Below are 20727 nucleotides of genomic sequence, written 5' to 3'. Positions count from 1 at the left end.
TAGCATTTTTTCAGTGGCTGAACGAAATGCTTAAACTATAAAAAATATATATAAAACTATCAGATATTTATAAGAATAAAGGCAGATAACTAAAACAGTTCAGTTATTAATGACAAGAAACAAAGTTTTAAAGAAGCTCGTCCAGGTTTCACAGCCAACTTTAGGATTTTTAAATCATTTCTACTAAATAAACGGACTGAACTTTGAATTATGTTGTTTTATTTATACAGTGAAATCAGTTTCTATAGAGCAAACATGGCTGAAAAATACAGAGATTTTATACATTTATAAGGTTTTTAACAGATGGAAACACATCAGGTTTAACTGCTAAAGACAATAGAATATAATATTGATTATTGATCCTCAGGGCCTTATGTATTGACACCTGCTCCATCTGAAGTGTTAAATATTTTTACATACAAATAAAATCATACACAATATAAAATATATATATAAAAAAATAGACATAATTGTGATATTGTAAGTCACAGGTGTCAAACTCAAGGCCCGGGGGCCAAATCTGGCCCGCCGTAGCTTTTTATGTGGCCCTCTGGACTCCAAATTACATCAATAAGTCCTTCCAGTTTTTCACAAATCTGCAAAAATCACACAAAATCAACAAATTTCCACATTTTTTCCCCTGATTTTACTGCAAATTTTCTCAAAATTGGTCAAAAACATTAAATCCGTAACTGATACAGCGAGTGATAAAGAGTCACATTTAACATCATACATTAGCGTAAATACTGCAAAATAACAATTACAAATATTTCTTAATATTCACCACAAAATCTGTCATTTTGATTGCAAAAATAAACACTAAAATAATCACAAATCCTGGAGGAACAGCTATTTATTGATATTTTAACAGTTTTATTGGTTTCATCAATAGATTCTGGGGCAACCGGCCCTTTAAGAACATTCAGATTTTTTGATTCGGCCCAAAATAAAAATGAGTTTGACACCACTGTTGTAAGTGATTTAAATATAAAATAAACATATTAAATAAATACATAATTAGAAAATATAGTAATCTATGAATATAAATATAAATAAATGTATAAAAGTTAGATGGTCGGGAATCGTCTTCGTTGATGGAGCAGTCTGCTATGGTTAGCTGGAGAAGATAACAGTTATTTATGGTTTATTAGACATAAATAAACTATGAAGTAACGTCTTATCATTTCTGTGTCTTGGTTTGGTTGTTGAATCAGTTTTCTCACTCCTGCTTCAGTGGGTTTGGCTCGGCGAGTCAAACTATCACAGGTGTTTGCTTGGACGTGATGGTCAAACCGGAGCACCCGGAGAAAACGGCTCATCAACAGCGGACGCCCCTGACCCAAACCCCCGGGCCAGAACCAGGTCATAGGGCCAGGTTCTGGTTCTGGCAAGACCCTTCGGTCTTCAGAGGGTTCGTCAACATGGCAGAAATGATCCTGAGTGGAAAAGCCAAACAAGTCCAGACTCTCCTAAGGGAAGACGAACTAACCTGCCACCAATGGTTTCTGGATGTTATTGGTTAGAATATGAAAGGACAAATTAGAGAGACCAATGAAGCCACCATGGATGTTTTTTTGGGTGTCACAGTCAAACCGGAGCGCCCGGAGAAAACCCACAAGTTCAAATTGTGACTTCCTCTACGAGCTACGGAGGAACGTTTCGCTCAGAAGAGGAAGTGCCACCAGGACTGTTTGCGGGAAGGTGGAGAGCCTGTCGTCCTAAGAGAGTACACAGCTGGTTGACACTTGCAGTCACTGACCGAGTCCACAGATTCTGCCCGGGAGCTTGGACGTCTGTCTATTAGCCTCGGGATGCTGGCTTTCGTCTTCGGCTGGCTGTCTACTGAATCCTCTGGAGGCGTTTTGCTTTCAGGCAGGGCTTCAGCTGCGGCCTCTGGACTATTCCTCGACTCTTCCTCCTCCCAATTGCACCAAGTACTGGGAAACATTCCTGTTTGTTTCCTTCCCTGGATGGGACGGCTTGAGGTGGTTGACTCTTCAGTGACGGTCTCTTCAATATCTGACTCACTGACAGAGTCGGTGGAAGACTCCTCTGATTTCTTGGATTTAGGAGAGTCTCTCGCTGCGATCGAAGCAGTTTCTGCTGCAGCTTCTGCAGCTTCTGCAGCAGCCTCCAGTTCCTTCTTATACGCCTCAATGTCTGGTTGGAAGGCTTTGTATTCCTTCTGGAGGGTAGTGATTTTAGTCCTGAAGTAATTCAAGCGTTTGGTCAGCTTCTCTCTTTCCTTTTTCTCTTTTGAAAACGAGGAAAACATGGATTTGGTCCCGAGCTTTGCGCTTCCCTTCAATTCCTCGATCTTCTTCAGACGAGCAGCCTGGGTCTGCTGCAGATCCTTGACCTTGCTCTCCACGTCCTTGAAGGCAACCTCCCAGCCAGTCTGATCCGAAAGCCTTTCCGTCAACACCAGAACCTCTAGTTCCAGCTCCCCGTTGAGGACGCTGAGCCGCCGTTTCTCGTCGACTGCGCAGAGAAACTGATATTTCAGCATCGGCACGTTGATCGTCTGTTGGCTCAGTGATTTGAGCGTACCCTCCAGTTTCTGGTTCTTTCTGAACGTGTCCTTCCCGCTTTCATCGTCCGAGGAGACTTTCTTCTTCACGGTGACCAAGTTGTACATTTTTAATTTCTGCCTGATCTCTCTGAAGTAGTTGTCTTGAATCGTCATCATCTCTTTGTTTTGCCTTTCTTTCTCTGTGAATTCTTCAAATAGCTTCGTTTGTTGAACAAGTTGCCTTGACAAGATGCCGACGTTTTTTCTTAACTCTTTGTTAAGAAATAACAGCCTGTCCTGACGCAGTAGGGCCCCGTGGTTCAAAGACTTCATCATGGGCTCCTCAATTAGCTGCTCGTTCGTGTTTTTCAACACGTCGAAAAGCATCGCCCTTCTCTTGCACAGACTGTCCAGTTTTTGTTCCTCGTCTGCCCAGATGTCGAATTCCAAGTTCAGCTTGTAGAGCCGCTTCTCGCATTCTTTGAAAAACACCCTCTCATCTTTCTCCAGCCTCTTCCGATTTTGATAGCGGCTCCTGCGGTCCGAGGAGTTCTCCAGGTCCGCGTTGGTCTTCAGCAGCTTCTGGATCGCCTTGTTGTTCTTCTTGCGAACTTTCTCAGCATCGTAAAAAGCAGTCATTGCTTTCTGCTTCTCGACTTTGTACATTTTGAGGTTTTTAACGCCAAAATCGTCAGAGCAAAACGTAACGCAGGCCAGACAGCTTCGAGGTCCGGAGACAAATGGAGAGGATTCCGACGAGTCATAGACAGAGGCTGTATCACAGAGTGACGTCACCGATGACATCATCAGGCCGTGTGTGACATCATCGTACCCTCCCAGCAGGGTTCTTTTCTGTCACAACAATAGATTCTGATGATGTCAGAATTTATAATTGTTCTCATAGTGCATGTCAAACAGGAAATCGGCCATTTTGGATTGAATTTGCAAATTTCACCCCATTTTGGCCGTTTATAGCCTTCGCATTTGATCGAACTCCTCCTAGGGCAGTGGTGTCAAACTCATTTTTATTTTGGGCCGAATCAAAAATCTGAATGTTCTTAAAGGGCCGGTTGCACCAGAATCTATTGATAACACCAATAAAACTGTTAAAATATCAATAAATAGCTGTTCCTCTGGGATTTGTGATTATTTTAGTGTTTATTTTTGCAATCAAAATGACAGATTTTGTGGTGAATATTAAGAAATATTTGTAATTGTTATTTTGCAGTATTTACGCTAATATAATGTTAAATGTGACTCTTTATCACTCGCTGTATCAGTTACGGATTCAATGTTTTTGACCAATTTTGAGAAAATTTGCAGTAAAATCAGGGGAAAAAATTTGGAAATTTGTTGATTTTGTGTGATTTTTGCAGATTTGTGAAAAACTGGAAGGACTTATTGGTGTAATTTGGAGTCCAGAGGGCCACATAAAAAGCTACGGCGGGCCAGATTTGGCCCCCGGGCCTTGAGTTTGACACCTGTGTCCTAGGGCTTTTGATGGATCGGCTTCAAACTTGGTCAGTTGGTTCAGAAGGCATGCATTCACTTCACGCAGTAGGCACGCAGTAACTTCTATCCCAGAAGTTACTGCGATAAACGATAGCAAGTAATACAACGGCTTAGTAATGCAAGAACAAATTCAAGCAATTGTGAAAAATGGTATGACAATAAAAAAAAATCCCTGGAGTAAACTTTAAATTTGAATGTCTTTTGCCGTACAAACCCTCCAACAAGCTTGTGGTGACTGGCAGAGAGAGTCCACGCAGCAACAAACACGAACAGGAGGCAACATGTCCGTCCTACAGACAAAAGCTGCATTAGCTAAGCTGATTTTACTGCTCCAGCTGTAAATATCACCGATGTTTGTCTAAGGATCACAGCGAGGTGAGTGGAGTTCTCAAAAACTGTGATCAGGTTAGTTATGTACTTATATTGTAGGTAAGTTACCTGCCTACCAACATGGCTGTCAGTCACTGTGTGACGTCCGCCGGACCCCTTTTTTACCGTAACGAGTTTTCTAACGCATTAGTAGCAAAATTTCCATACTTCCGGTCCTCACTTCCGACGTTCATACTGGCGCCTAGAGTGACTGAGTGACGTAAAGAAAACGTCAACATACAAAAAAAAAAAACCCTTTAAACTAAAACCATTATGTTTGCAACTTTGAAATATAGTCTAAAAATAACTCTAGTTTTAGTACACAATGAAACAGAAGCACAATTTCAGTTGCTCAATATTGAAAACATTCTCATTTACATGCAATCAAATAACCATTAATCACTATGAATGATGTGTGTCAGAATGTGGTTATTCTTATTTATTAGTTTTATTTTATCACCTACTTGTTATGTATTTCTTACAGTATATGTAAAGTGTGACACAAGTTTTTCTTTTTTTAGCATATGCACTGACTTACGGCACTTTTTAAATTTCGTTGTTCTTGTGACAATGACAATAAAGATTTATCTCTATCTCTCTTATTTGATCAACTCCCGACTCCGTTGTTTTCGTTAAGCTGCTGTTCAATAATACAAAACCGGAAATAGAATAGTCTTTTTAAAAAAATAAAAGCATTGAATCTAAAACCGGAAGTTAATTATAGATAGATCAGATAAAACGAAGTAAAGACGATAAGCGCTCAAACGGAATAAAGACAAATAAAAAACTTAAATTGGGGTTATTTATAATTTCCATTGGCCTCCCGTGAATAATTGTATAAAATAGTGGATATTTATTCTGGACATTTGGCTGTTAGTTAGACCTTTTCTAAATGATTTTTTTACCATAAATGTATTAATTTATACTGTTTACAAGCAGGTCGCTAGTTGGGGTTTCTGGGCTTGTTTTCATAGCTGGTTGCTGGTTTTTCTAGCAAGATCCGGCAACACGGGGCTCCGCGCAACAGCGGAACCGCTGCGTCAGGAACCGTGTCTCCAACGGCCCGTTTTCATTTTACCGGCTTCCGTTTTTTATCCGGCCCGGTCGACATTTCGTACCGGTGTTCTGGAGGCGAAACCCGAACCGGAGAAGATGGAGCGTGGAGGCGGCGGCGTGGGGAAACGTAGCGGTGTTTCCGTGACGCCGCAGCGGCAGCTCCAGCTCCGGCGGGCCGCTGTCAGCCACGGCCTGTCCGGCGCAGGAAGCGCTCTGCCCGGGTGTGAAGACCGGAGCGCAGCGCTGCCTCTGGATGCTACGTGAGTCCCGCTTTTATTTTTACTTGAGGTTTGCTTTCTGCTGTTTGGTGTCCGCTTGTGGTTTGCTGCTCTGTAACTGTTATCTCCGCTTCTGTGTTTGGCACAGCGACACTTTCTTACATAATTATTATTAGACTTTAATCTCTAATGTCTCAGAGACAGCCGGACTCTGTCCTTCAAGATAATCTTGTTTTGACATTAGAAGTTATTCCTTATTCTAGTTTGCTTCTGGTTAATTCAAAATGTAAAAAATATTTGATCACTGAGGGAAACTAAATGTGATAAACCTTCAAAAAGACTCTCCAGTAGCAGTCAGTCTTCCGATGAATTAGAAAAGCCTCTGACTGAAGACTGTTGCTGTATGACAGTCTCATGACACGCCAACAGCAGAGATGATATTCTGATATTCCACAGTAACATGTCAAGGACGATAGTTGTTGATAAGCACTGCTAATCCACTTCCTTTGCTTCTGCCGCCTCTTTTTAAAGGAATTCTTCATTAGTTGTAACAAGACTTTTTATTTGAGAAACATATTGCAAATTATCTACAATAAGGCAAAAACAAAAACACCCTTCCTGATTTTTTTTTATGTTGTTGCCATGATTTTTGCGCTGCAATGCATCCTGGGTAGATGGCATATGCTACGTGCTAAGGCGCTAGCTCCGTCCATCCAGAACAATAATTTTTGCACATTCAGTAACGTTCAGACTTTTCAATTTGAACCAAAACGTGTTGAAACAGAAACCAATGCATAAATGACAGGAACAAATGAACACGAGGAGAACCAAACGGATGACGATGAATGAAACAGCTGCTGCTTGGAAATGCTAACCTGAAATGTTTATGGTTAGCATTGGGATCAAAACATTTTCTCAAATACATTGGAACGATGCTACAAAACCTAAAAGATGCTTCATTATCACTTTAAACATCCACTGTTGTGGTTTTGCGTTAGTCTCTGGTAATGGTGTTAGCCTCTGCTAGCGGTATTAGCTCCTGCTAATGGCGTTAGCTCTAGCTAACATAGAAAATATGATATAAGCAAATCATGTTTATGTGTTTCAAGACGTCTTTGCTGTATAATAGTTCCTTTTGAGGCAGTTTTCCTCGACCCAGATGTTTTGTTAGCTAACCTTGTTAGCCTAAATGTCCTTAGCGTCTGAAGTTTTGTTTCAGGCTTCAGTCCGTCTGCGTCATCAGCCTGGGATCCATTATGCAACTGAAAAAATGGTGATCGGAGCAGAAAAATACAATATTTTTTAAGTAATTATGAGTTTTTACAGGTTTATAGCTTCGTTTGGCTAGTTGCCTTTTGTTTGACAGGAACACATAACTAATTAATATTACCACTGAACATTTGGAGAAAATGTAAAATGGAGAAGATTCAGAACTTTGACTGTAAATGTTACAAGAGAATTAAAGAGGATTCTTGCAAATTGATTTTTAGCAGCATGGGAATAATTAGACACCTTGAAGCTAACGGGCGTAAATCCTTACTATCCACCATAAAGACTCCGGTGAAAAGAAAGCTTAAATGATCCGAGGCTTTCATGCCTGCAGGAATACTTTCCAGTTTGAGCTTCAGAACTTTTATTGCTTGTGGAACATGATCGCGACACATTGTGCCAAATGATTTATTGTGAAATCTGTCGGAGACCCAATGAAATAATTGTTTACGTCGGGTTTCCTTTGGGCTCAACGAAAACTTTGTCCAACGTGTTCAATTCAACTTCGTTTATTTCAACATGAACTGATTCACAGCAGATATACTCTGAAAGCACTTTACAAAAAATATATTTCAGTTTAATCACACACATTCATAACAGTACAGTTTGCTCAATTATTTAAAGATTATTAAGTCTTTGCAAACACTAAAGTTTGTATTTCTACCCATGTTTGGATTTTATTGATTTCAACTCATTTTAAGTGCATTTATTACCAGTATAATCCTGTACTGGTAATACAGAGTTATACTGGTAATACAGGATTATACTGGTAATACAGGATTATACTGGTAATACAGGATTATACTGTATTACCAGTACAGGATTATACTGGTAATACAGGATTATACTGTATTACCAGTATAATCCTGTACTGGTAATACAGGATTATACTGTATTACCAGTATAATCCTGTACTGGTAATACAGAGTTATACTGGTAATACAGGATTATACTGTATTACCAGTACAGGATTATACTGGTAATACAGGATTATACTGTATTACCAGTATAATCCTGTACTGGTAATACAGAGTTATACTGGTAATACAGGATTATACTGTATTACCAGTATAATCCTGTACTGGTAATACAGAGTTATACTGGTAATACAGGATTATACTGTATTACCAGTATAATCCTGTACTACTGGTAATACAGGATTATACTGTATTACCAGTATAATCCTGTACTGGTAATACAGGATTATACTGTATTACCAGTATAATCCTGTACTGGTAATACAGAGTTATACTGGTAATACAGGATTATACTGTATTACCAGTATAATCCTGTACTGGTAATACAGGATTATACTGTATTACCAGTATAATCCTGTTCTTAATCCCAACCACCAACCCTAGAAAAGTAAAGTTCGCTGCATCATTGCCAGCCTTCGTCTCCTTCGGGCTCTCCGGTCTGCAGAAGGCTAGTGAATGTACGGCTGAAGGTCCTTAAGGCTAAACCAGCGAGTACAAACACACGCACAGTTATCCCACTGCTAGCTGAGCGCCAGCAGAGAGTCAGAGGGAGCAGCCAGGATCACACAATGAGGCCGTGTTGGTTTAGAGGCAACGCCCTCCTGTCAGCAGACCAAACAGACCCAGTCTCGGCGCTGCCGGTGTTGACACAGCAGCTGGACTCCAAGGCCGGGGAGAAGAGGAACAGGGTTTCCTGAAACGGCTCAAACAGGAACAGGAAGCGGTTGTTTGTTGTCAACGCCTCTTGCATGTCTGAGGAAAGTTGGCCCCACTTCTCACTTTCAGGTGTGAGATTTCTGAGGACTGTTCTGCTTTTTCAGCCCACAGGATCTCAGCGAAGACTTTCCTTTTCTTAGTTTTGAGCTTTTCTGCCGTGTTTTGAGCCGTTTTTGTGTTTCACGGTCCAGTTCTGCTTCAGCGTTAATGTTTTTTGGTAGAAGTCACGGTGGGGCCTGTGATGGGAAGCTGAACAGGTCCTGATCCAACTCAACACTTCCAAACCGTGGCGCTTCCACCTCCAACCACAGCTGGTAGGAAGTTCTTTACCTGGAATGCGTCTGTCCTGGTGCCAAATAATTCAGATTTAGACTCATTTTTCCACAAGTCTTTGTCTGCTTGTGTGTTTCTTGAGGAGCAAAGGTTTTCCAGTTGAAAACCTTTGATAAAGGTCAAATTTGTTGATTCGTTTTCTGATTGGACAGTCGTGAATTTTTGCATCCACAGTGGAGGGACCTTGTCGTAGGTCTATGGTGACATTGTCGGAAGCTGTTTTTAGCATCTTGCAGTCAGCTTTACTCATGGATTTACGTCAACAACATCTCAACCAACATATTCAGTCTGTGAGGAGACCGCCGTACTTGGTGGGATGACTAAGGCCAAACCTTGAGGTTCAAACCTTTTCATCAGTTGTGGTGGAAGACCATGAAACTTGTAGATTTGTTTTCTGATTGGACAGTCGTGATTTTTTGCATCGACAGTAGCAGGGCCTTGTTGTAGGTCCATGGTGACATTGTTGGGTTTTTGGAGACTGCTTTAGCATCTTGCAGCCAGCTTTCAGGGTGAACTTACTTGATTATTCGTTGACTGGCCGATGGATTTACGTCAACAACATCTCAACCGACATCTTCAATCCACAACGAGACCGTCGTACTTGGGTGGAACGAGTTGCTCCAAGATCAAACCCTGAGGTTCAAACCTTTTCATCAGATGAGTTGGAAGACCATAAAACTTGTAGATTTGTTTTCTGATTGGACAGTCGTGAATTTTTGCATCAACAGTAGCAGGGCCTTGTTGTAGGTCCATGGTGACATTGTTGGGTTTTTGGAGACTGCTTTAGCATCTTGCAGCCAGCTTTCAGGGTGAACTTACTTGATTATTCGTTGACTGGCCGATGGATTTACGTCAACAACATCTCAACCGACATCTTCAATCCACAACGATACCGTCGTACTTGGTGGAACGAGTTGCTCCAAGATCAAACCCTGAGGTTCAAACCTTTTCATCAATTGTGGTGGAAGACCATGAAACTTGTAGATTTGTTTTCTGATTGGACAGTCGTGAATTTTTGCATCCACAGTAGCAGGACCTTGTCGTAGGTCTATGGTGACATTGTCGGAAGCTGTTTTTAGCATCTTGCAGTCAGCTTTACTCATGGATTTACGTCAACAACATCTCAACCGACATCTTCAATCTGTGATGAGACCGCCGTACTTGGTGGGATGACTAAGGCCAAACCTTGAGGTTCAAACCTTTTCATCAGTTGTGGTGGAAGACCATGAAACTTGTAGATTTGTTTTCTGATTGGACAGTCGTGATTTTTTTGCATCGACAGTAGCAGGGCCTTGTTGTAGGTCCATGGTGACATTGTTGGGTTTTTGGAGATTGCTTTAGCATCTTGCAGCCAGCTTTCAGGGTGAACTTACTTGATTATTTGTTGACTGGCCGATGGATTTACGTCAACAACATCTCAACCGACATCTTCAATCCACAACGAGACCGTCGTACTTGGTGGAACGAGTTGCTCCAAGATCAAACCCTGAGGTTCAAACCTTTTCATCAGTTGTGGTGGAAGACCATGAAACTTGTTAGTTCATTTTCTGGTTGTTCAGTCGGGATTTTTTGTACCAACGGTTGCAGTGGTGACATTGTCGGGTTTTTGGAGGCTCCTTTTAGCATCTTTGCCCCCCCCTCCTTCAGGGTGAACTTACTTTAGCATTTGTTGATCGGCCCGTGGATTTACGTTAACAACATCTCAGCCAACACTTTCAATCTTCAGCGTTAGATGTGGCGCCTGCAGCCCTACATCGTACTTATTTAAGTAAAGCTCAGCGATGTTGGGAAGAGAGATTGTGAACAATGTCTTTTTCGGCGCCACCATGTTGAAATCCTGACTTCTCCGCCTGCGTTAACTGGAATACTGTCGTCAAACCCAGCAATGAGTTTCAACTTCCAAGGCATTAGTTAAACATATAGGGTTAAACTTTGCTTCTTCCAGATTCAAAGTTTAAACAAGTCTTTTATTTTATCAATAAATGTCAAGGCAGTTTCGTCCCACTCTGGATTTGAGTTGCTCACCAATGCAGGGGCATAGATGGCACGTTTTTGGTGCTTTGCCAAGGTTGTGGCAGATCTTCAGTCGTTCCCTCTGTTTTTGTCTAACAAGGCGGTCAGATGGGTGCCTGAACTGGAACAAACCCACGTCGTCTGTTGACGTTAAGTTTGAGTCAAACCCAGAAGACGACAAGCAGCGACCTGGAAGGAGGCGTCTCATTCTCGCATCTGATGGTTACACACCAGCGGAGGGTTACAGTACAGGAGCCAAGGAGCGCAGAGTACATTGCATTTCCACAGGAAGCGCAGAAAACCCGCTGGCTTCCTGTTGACTTCCGTGGTGGCGCAGCTGCCAGTAAACAAGTCGTTGACGCTCGTATCTAATGTCGCCGCAGCTGATTAACTTTTAAAATGCAGAACAAATAGGCGGAAGTTGGGTTCAGTCCTGATAGTTGGGCTGTTTCTCTGACCTTCACATTCGTGTTGAACTCTTTGTCAGAGAGTTTCTGCTGTTCAGATGGAATCAGTAACTATGGAAAGAAAAGACATCTGTGTATCTGAAGAGAATCAGTCTGATGGAGTTCCACAGGGCCGTGTGCTCGGATCCGTCCTTTTTTACTGTCATATAAGCTCTTCCTCTGTTATTTCAACATAAAAATATGGTTTTCAGATAAAGGACAAAACAAATGACAGAATTTGATGCTGTAATTTGTTTTGGAAATTGTTTTAGAAATTACAGCATCATTTTTGACATCCACGCAGCGTCAAAATGCTGCGTGGGAAGTTTTTACTGGTACAATTTGAAGTTGGATACTTTGATTTGAGTTTTTCTTCCCTCACAGCTTTCAAGCCAAGAGGAGTATTTTAAACGCTTCTCCTTCCTTCCATTTGTTTTACAGCTGGTAGAAATGAACTTGTTTGCTTTTCCAGAACTTATTTGAATATAATTTTTATGATGTTATACTTGATAATCATCCATTTAACATCTGTAACATGAACCTGGAAGTCGTTTGACGTAAATCGCAGCTGTTTTATGTAGGTAAAGGATTTAAAATGTGGGGATTTCTCAGGAGGAATAATTGTGTCTTTAATCGCAGACTTTATTTTTGACGTAGAGTTGTGGTTTTTGGGGTTACACAGTTCAAACTGTTGCTTGGCAGATTCAAAAAACCTTTTGTTTCCCCTCTAAAATGTATAATTGTTTGTATATTAAAGGTGAATCCTTAATTTCTGGTGATATTTTAAGGATAGCACAGACTTCCTTCCCAGTTGGATGCGTAAAATGTTTATTATCGAAGCCTAAATAGTTTGGATTCTGGCTGCTGACTGCTGGACTGGGAGGTTTACCGTTTAAACTGGGAATGTGAGGTTTGTTTTTTTCTTCCCATAAGCTATTTTGGTACCAAATTGAAAGCAGAGGCTGGTATCGACTTGAGGCCACTGCGCTGGGTGTTTGCTCTCCTCTGGAGTCTGGAGACACTCCTAGAGCTAGAGCGCATAGAAGTGGCTACTACCAGTGGTCAAGCAAGGCAAACGAACCATAACTGCAGAAAATGGTTGTGCATCCAGGACGGGGTGGGTGGGAGCGCGTGTATTTTCCAGCCGCTGAAATGTGGGGACCGTTATCCGGAGGAAAATGTCTGGAATGTCAGCTGCTGTCTGCTGGACTGGCAGGTTTTCAGTACAAACTGGGGACCCCGACATTATTTTTCCTGTCTGGTGGCGTTTACAGACTGAATGATGGCAACGCTGCCACAATGTGATTGCATTTTATTAAAAATTAAGATTTTCTGTTTCTGAAACTGCAAGAAAGGGAGATTATGAATTTTTTTGTCCTGTCCTTGAAACCCACAAACTTCTGAATCCATTTCCCTGCTTTGCTGCACGTTTATCCCCATTCAAGGCAAAGAGGATTTTAATATTTCTTTTTGTTAGAAGAAAGTTGACATGTTGCAGGTCAGACTGACAGAGACAGGAAATCCAGCTGTGCTCGTAAACTCTCTCTGCTGGCAGTGTTTTCTCTCCGTAAGCGTTTTTATTGAGTCATAAACCTTTGCTCCGTTTATCAGGATATTTTCTCTGGTACGTTTGGGATCATTTGCTGCGTTTCTGTTACAAATGTGCACAAAACCTCTGACATTAGAAACCGGTTAAGGTGTCTCCATTAAATAAGAAGAGTAATTAAAAATGACGTGATAATTGATTAAAAATCACGGCTGTGACAGACGTGACGACTAACGTAATGGGGAACTTGTCAGTGACCCACAAGACTGGAGATCTTGTTTTAATCTTGTTTTATATTGGGAACCATAAACCAGGTAGTGGAGCGGCAGTAAGCAGGATCAACCAGGAGAAAGAAACTGTTTGTTTGTCACTCGTCGCCACTACGGTTATTATTTGGTCGAATGTGTTTTCTGAACGGAGGAAACCGGCTTCCTGCTCCGGGTTTGACTAAATAAATCACTGCTGCACTTGGAGCCACTCTGGAAAGTAAAAACTTTGCTTGCAGCTGGAAGGAATTTGTGTTTGCCTTTAAAAACAACATCGTTTTTCCCAGGAAGGGCATCTTTTGACTTCCGTAAAGCATCGTGATTATCGTAGCTAATAGAGTAACTCTTATAAAAACAACAAAGGACGCAGCATTTCGTCGATGATTGATAAATTTGTCCAATCGTCCAACTTTAGTGGAGGCAAAGACAATTACAAATAAGAGCGTTGATTGTGCCACAAACTCCTGAAACACGATAAAAATGTTTCCGTTGCCCAAACGGTTGAAAAATTACCTCATCGAACGCAGAAACGTTTCATTGGAAAATGTGAGTTTTCTCAAAATTGGTTTGTTACCATTAAGCAGATTTATCTTCGTAATTCCAATTTGCGTGATTTTATGCTAACGGTGATTTTCCTTGGTACGTTTGAGCTGCTGTACGGAAAACAAACCGAAATAAACTCATCTGTTTCTTTAAAGAACATCCTCCAGAAAACGATGAGACTCTGATAAACGGTTACGCTAGCAGCTAAAAGCTCACCGTCATGTTGATGGCTTTATGACCAATGAGCCCTTTATGTGTAAATTAACTTAAAGACCCTTCATGTAATGCTGTTAACCCTTTGCAGTCGAGGTCTAAATGGCCGTCCCAGTCTCTCTTCTCTGTGCGTCAGCGCTCGCTATGAAGCCATGTAGCGATAGCTAGCAAAACTGCTACTAACCCTACACACACCACGAACTCTAACTAACACACTTATAGTCTTAAAAACCATCGAAACACTCTTAATCCACAGCATCGCTGCGCCCTCGTCTCTTGCCGTATCCAAATCCCCCCCTCGTCTCTTTCCGCGTGTCTCTGTTCTACCTAGCAACAGACCGTCAACACATTTTCATTGGTTGTTTCGAAATGTGGTACATTTAGACCCCACAAAATAAGGCGGAAATGATCGATCTTATTTCTGGCTTTATTTTGAAGTAAATAACCACAAAACCAACATAAAAGCACTACTTTTATAAAGTTTAAAGTCCGTGCTGTCCACCAGAGTCGAAATGAAAACTCGGTATGCCGTCCGTGTTATCACGAAGCCTCATTAATGCGTCACATGCTTGTACGCCGCACGGCGAGCAGCGACTGCACCGGGTTAAAGCAGGCTGTGTCCTTTTAAGGGTTAATTGCTGCATAATTTCCCCTCAAAGCCAATGGTTAGGTGTTCAGGTTATTCGTCATGGTTCAGGTTTTGGATCCAGGGTTTGTAAATGTTCTGGGAGAGATGATGTGTTGGTCTAAACTGGGATAAACATCATGAAATCCACCGTCGGGATAAAACCTGTGACGGTCCCGTCACAGCCGGACGGATGAACCAAACGAGGCTCGTTTTCACGGTTCCTTTGGATTTTTGATCCCATCAAAACGAGCTGCGGATCCCGGCGCTCCCAGCCCGTCAGACAGCAGGCGCAGGGGGATTCTGGGAAAAAACCCCAACAGTCAGTAATCTGTGGATGTGAATGCAAGGAGATAAAATCCTGGTGAGGAAGAGGAGAAATCTTTGTAGGAAACGCGTTTGTTTCGCCATAATCGCTGACGTGATGAAGCGTCCAAGTAGCCGGGTTTCCTGTGGGATTAGAAAGAATCAGGCTGGTTGTGTGTAAAGAAGCTGAATAACTTCATGAAAAGCCACTTTCACATCCCGTCTGTTGGCTCTTCATCACAGATTATTGAGGAAATTTCCAGCTGTGGTCAGAGGCAGCAGCCCAGCAGGCAGCAGGGCTGCTGCTATTTATATCACGCGGATTTAAACGCAGAGACGGCGGGATGTCCGAGGGTCAGAGGTGGCGGCGGATGGAGGCGCGGTTAAAGTTTGGGCTGGTGGGTTTGTTTATGAAAACACCGGGCCGAGTGAGGAAGAGGAGGGACCATCCTGACGGAGGAACGTCCTCCAGCAGCGGGACGGAGATGAAGATGACGGCTGAAGACTGAGGAAGAGTTCGTTAGCAGCAGCTGAGACTCGCTCCGTTTTGGGAGAGGATGATCCGGTTCTGGAGCGGGCCGGACCCCGGGTCACCACCGGCACCGAATCCGACCGGAGAGACGACCCGGCTGGGCTCCAGTCCAGCTGATAGCAGAGCTTCACCTCATCATCAATTATTAGTTATTCCAGCTGAAGACGTGAAGCATCGTTTCACCCGGAAGTGAGCCAAGACGTTCCAGCCTGAAGAGGATGAAACGATCCGAGCTGAAGCGGTCCAGTCCAGCTGATAGCAGTCAGGTGGGCCCAGCAGAACCAAACACCTGGAGCATTTGGAAATGACGGCTCACTGCAAAGAGCTTCTCACATAATTAGTATTTACTTTTCATTCTGGCTCCAGGGTCACATCCTGAACCGGCGGCTGCTCCGGTACGTTGGCAGAATCAATAAAAACACTTTCACCACCAAACCAACCCGTGTTAAAGCGACTCTGCCCATGTTTACAGTGGAAGGAGAAACTCTCTCGGCTGCTGGTAACCCTCTCTGGGTCCCTGTACCTCTGAGACCCGGTTCCCGGTTCCCGGCCGGGTTCGTCTCTGCGGTCACATTCCTGAGCCGCAGAGCCACCAGCGGGTCCCTCCGACCCGCCTGCTCTGCACACGGCCACAACCGGATAAAAGATAAAAACAAACAGCTACATTCTGCAGACTCAAACACTTGGGCCTTTTTTTGAAACAGTATCAGAAAATTCCTCTTTTAAATGAGAAGATAAAAGATTTAATTGTGTAAAATGCAGCGACAGCATTCCTTCAGGGAACGTTTCATCGTTTGTAGCAAAGCACGAATCTGTAGCTAAAAACTCCCGACGTTTAAAATGTTCAGCTGTTTCTGGTTGACTTCACTAAGTTTGGATTAACTGATTAATAAAAGTTTTTTAATGCAATATTTTTATTTGAACTGAGTGAAGCTAAAACTTCAGGAGTGAATTTTTTTATTCTAAAAGCAAAATGTAAATATTTTTCTTTAGTTTTGGTTTAAAGTGTAATTAACCCCTCGGTGGAAGATTAGCTCCGCCCCCTGACAAATAAAAAACATTCCAGCAAAGTGGGCGGAGCCAATATACGATAATTTTGGGGTTTTATACCCTCTAGTGACTTTTTGAAGCCTGGTGGAGGCAAGTAAAGCCTGGCAGGGAGACAAGTAAAGCCGGGAAGGGGAGGCAATTAAAGTCTGGTGGCCCGCCAGGCTTATAATACACTGTGGGAAACACTGGGAGTTACACCTGGTCGCTAGGAAAGTAAAACCTGGTGGGGAGGCAAGTAAAGCCTGGCGGGGAGCAAGTAAAGCCTGGTGGGGATGCAATTAAAGTCTGGTGGCCCGCCAGGCTTATAATACACTGTGGGAAACACTGGGAGTTACACCTGGTCGCTAGGAAAGTAAAACCTGGTGGGGAGGCAAGTAAAGCCTGGCAGGGAGCAAGTAAAGCCTGGCGGGGAGGCAATTAAAGTCTGGTGGCCCGCCAGGCTTATAATACACTGTGGGAAACACTGGGAGTTACACCTGGTCGCTAGGAAAGTAAAACCTGGTGGGGAGGCAAGTAAAGCCTGGCAGGGAGCAAGTAAAGCCTGGCGGGGAGGCAATTAAAGTCTGGTGGCCCGCCAGGCTTATAATACACTGTGGGAAACACTGGGAGTTACACTTAAATTGCGGCTCTGACTGCATTGATCTTTTTTGACGAAAGGCGATTCTCCTGAAGATTTAATTGAATATTATTAATAATCATTAATCGGAGGTAAACGCGCAGGTCATAAACTGACTCCGGTCCCCACCAGAGAAGGGAAACGTTATGTGGCCCTCACAGGAAAAGGTTTGGGGACCCCTGGATTAGGTGTTGAGGTGAAATTACTACAAACGCAGTTTGTCAAAAATAATAAATAATTTCCTGTTTGTTCTGTAACTTGGTGTTTAGTTCTCGCTGTTACTACGTCTAAAATCAAACAGAAAAACTAAACATTTCAGTTTACAGGCTAAAATAACTGTAGTTTGTAAAGTTTTCTATGTTCTTCTGGTCTTTCAGTCCGGTCCGGTCCGGTCCGGTCCGCCTTTTCCAGCTTGAGCAGTAAATCTACATCCACAGGTAAAGTATAATCAGAATATTATCACAGCATCATCTGCGTAACGAAACATGATTTGGTACAAAAGCTAATTAAATGTATTTTAGTGACGTTACATAAACAACCTGGTTGATTGTCGCCTCGGTGACGGACTGTGTGTTTCCTCACCGTGATATTTTTATTTTTAGGCCTCCTGAACTCTGAGTGACTCTGTTGAACAATCAGAGAAACATAATAAAAACTTTATGAAACGAATGTTTTCTGTTATAGTTTGCCAAGTTCTCAGGTAGATTTGGTCTTGCATTGAAATAAAGTGAACTGAAGCTACGTTAAGCATTCATGCTAGCATGTTAGCAATGCTAACATGTTAGCATGTTAGCATTGCTAATTATCTGGACTTCATAAGTTTTAATTATGCAGATGATTAAAAATGTAGAAACATCAGAATTAATTAAGTCAGTCAAACATTGAATTTTATTTTAAAACGTCGCTAAACCGGCTTTTCTCTGCGATTCGCCTGAAATATCAAGACGACACAAATAATAATAATTAGAGTTAATTCTGACGCTAAATAGCAGAAAAACTCACTGAAACGCCTGAAAATGTTTTAATTTTCCCCCGAAACCAACAGCGTCCAGGCAGCGGAGACAAAACTCCTCATGTCCTATGTCAGGGTGTCCAAAGTGTGGCTCGGGGGCCACGTGGGGCCCTTGGCGTGATTCTGTGCGGCCCGTGGCACCAACTCAAACGAAGCTAATCTTTTCTGTTGATGGCGACACGATTAGCACAAAGTAAATGGAAATTATGCAGATTAGAATAGATTTAAACTAAAAAAGAACAGAAACATTTTTTATTTTAATTTAATAGCATCAGAAACATTGAGCAGCTCTTATTTTAAAGCATTTAACTGAAGCTAATCAGGAAGATTTTAAGCTTGTATTTTAATCTTGTTGCCGGTTATGTTGTTATTAGGGCTGAAACGATTCCTCGAGTGATTCGAGAACCTCGATTATTAAAATTCCTCGAGGAAAATTGACCTGCCTCGAAGCTTCGTTAGTTTATGTTTTATCATTTAGCACCGTGTTTCAGCCGGAACATTATTTGCGTTGCGCGGAGCTCTGACTTCCGCCTCTGAGTTGTTGACGGAAGCTACGTGTTAGCGGCATAACGTCCAATCTTCAGGTTCGGCCCGCGGGGATTTTACTGATTGGTGATAATTCCGGGTTTTCATCGTTTTTGTGGGACCAATAAACATCCTTAAAATGACCGGCGCGATGCCGGGAGTTCGGCAGCCTTTCTGCTCCGGAGCTGCTGGTTGAACGGCGGGAAGAAGCTGAGGAGGATTTCTACAGGTGAGCGGAGAGACTGAACACGGCGGGCGGCTGAGGGTTGATGCTTACAGGGTAAGAGCAGCTTTACGGACGAACCGCACAATAAACTTATATCATCCCGGTCTGAACAAACGGGAGGCGGAACATGGCTGGTAGATGAGTTTCTGAACGGAGGAGCCATAAATATCCCGTGTTGCTCCCCGGTCTACAAAACAGTAACTGGTAGGGAAGCTCAAATGTGGAAAAAATAGACTGATGTTGATATCCGATAGTAACACTGGTGTTATGGAAGATTTACCAATATTTTATTTCATAATTGTTTTTATCCGATTAATCGTAAGAAAAATCTATAGATTACTCGATTACTAAAATAATCGTTTACAACAGCCCTAGTTGTTATGCACTTTTTAAACTCCTCCATCGACCTGCTGCAGGATTACAGATTAGATTAGCCTCTTTAGCTAAATCCAGCATCGTCGTCGTCTCTGTGTGAGGTAAGTAACTCGGAGTGAGACTCGTACGTCGTCCAGCGTCTCCTTCCTCCTCAGCTGCTGAGGAAGACTCAGGGCGGAGCGAAGGAGCTGCACCGTGTGCTTCATGTCGTCCAGACGCTGGACGAGGCTCACGGACCAACGGAGCACAAAACATCAGCCCGGTGTCGCCAGCGCCCCCTGCAGACGGGAGCGGGCGCTGCGAACGCTGTAGATGACGTCATCGACCTGGATCTGGAAGTCGCTGTTCAGAACCGTTTCCCTCAAAGTGGAGGAGGAGATTCCTCTGTCCGTCTGAGGAACGAAGCAAACATTTAGTCTGAATTACATCAGGACGCTGTGGCGCCACCTACAGGTCAGGCCGATCAACCTGAGGGAACACTTTCTGGGTGCTGTGCAGCTGGAAGGGCTTTCATACATTTAGACAGATGCTAGCATGCGTAACCGTGGCAACAAGGTGTTGTTTTCACAACCAGGAGCCGATTAGCATCTCAGATGAAACCTGAACTTTGACCCCAAATCCCAGAGAGCTGAAGAGGAGGCAGAGGCTCAAACCGACTCTGAGCAACGACGGCGTCCCCTACTCCAACATCTCTCCAACCAGAACGTCACACAGAGAAACGAAGAGGAGCGGCAAAGGCAAAGGAGGTGGATTAGCAGCGCTAGCTAACAACTGATGGAGCCGTGAAGTTCAGTGTAGCCATCTGTTTATGAAAAATACAAAACAAGCTAAAAACACAATATTCTGATTAAACTACTGCTGCATTATTGTTTACATGGGGACGTTTTTGCAGGCGCACAACGCTGCAGGGTGAAAATACCATTATTTTACCTCCATCCATGGCGGTGCTGCCGCCGTAGAACCGTTAACTAAATGAAACTAAAGATCTGTGAGAGCTGCTGTTTAGGCCACATTTCTATAAAACTTTTAAAAAATTCCACAGCACATCTAAACACTACGGTTGTCAAAGTCAAGTTAGCATAGCTGAACTACTTCCTCCTCCTTTGCTTTTTTCTCTTAATTAAATGTTTTTCCTGAACTTGTCACCTCGTTGTCGTAGTGTTAGAGCAAAGCCCTGCGTCCCTTTTTGCTTTATATATCAGGCGTACATTTAAGATTCATTAAGTTTATAACTATGCTAGTCATCGTTAGCGAGCAGCTTTCTGACCTCCAGCAGGGATCTGAGTACATGATCATATTTACAGCAAATCTGTCCAACTGGTCCTGCTGCAGTTTATATGAGAGACACGTTTACATATAAAATACATTTTATTTTACTTCTGCTGCTGCTTCCTGTTGATGATGTCGTTGGTTTCAGGTCAGAGTTCAGCTGGCGGGGCTCGCCTACCTGTCGCTGCGGGGGGGATTCCT

The 20727-nt window shown here is 42.8% G+C and overlaps 2 long non-coding RNA genes across 3 annotated transcripts in view; both read left to right on the top strand.

Moving 5' to 3' along the window:
• Positions 1 to 4893: 4893 nt before the first annotated feature.
• The window catches only part of LOC145548920 (uncharacterized), a 47140-nt gene continuing 31306 nt past the window's right edge, over positions 4894 to 20727 (top strand). Inside the window, exon 1 of the long non-coding RNA XR_014084867.1 lies at positions 4894 to 5709. This is a non-coding gene — a long non-coding RNA (uncharacterized LOC145548920). The remainder of the gene's footprint in view (positions 5710 to 20727) is intronic.
• On the top strand, positions 8203 to 17788 carry LOC145548919 (uncharacterized). 2 transcript variants are annotated; one of them, XR_014084866.1, is made up of 3 exons: positions 8217 to 15719; positions 15820 to 15848; positions 15926 to 17788. It is a non-coding gene; the product is annotated as an uncharacterized LOC145548919 (long non-coding RNA). The 2 variants fall into 2 exon arrangements; XR_014084865.1 differs by having other exon boundaries at positions 8203 to 15719; positions 15820 to 17788.

Source organism: Poecilia reticulata, chromosome 18 (assembly GCF_904066995.2).
Source record: "Poecilia reticulata chromosome 18, P_reticulata-male-v2, whole genome shotgun sequence".
NCBI classification, from domain to species: domain Eukaryota; kingdom Metazoa; phylum Chordata; class Actinopteri; order Cyprinodontiformes; family Poeciliidae; genus Poecilia; species Poecilia reticulata.
The sequence above is the reverse complement of the archived record's forward strand: the minus strand, read 5'-3'. Positions and strand labels throughout refer to the sequence as shown.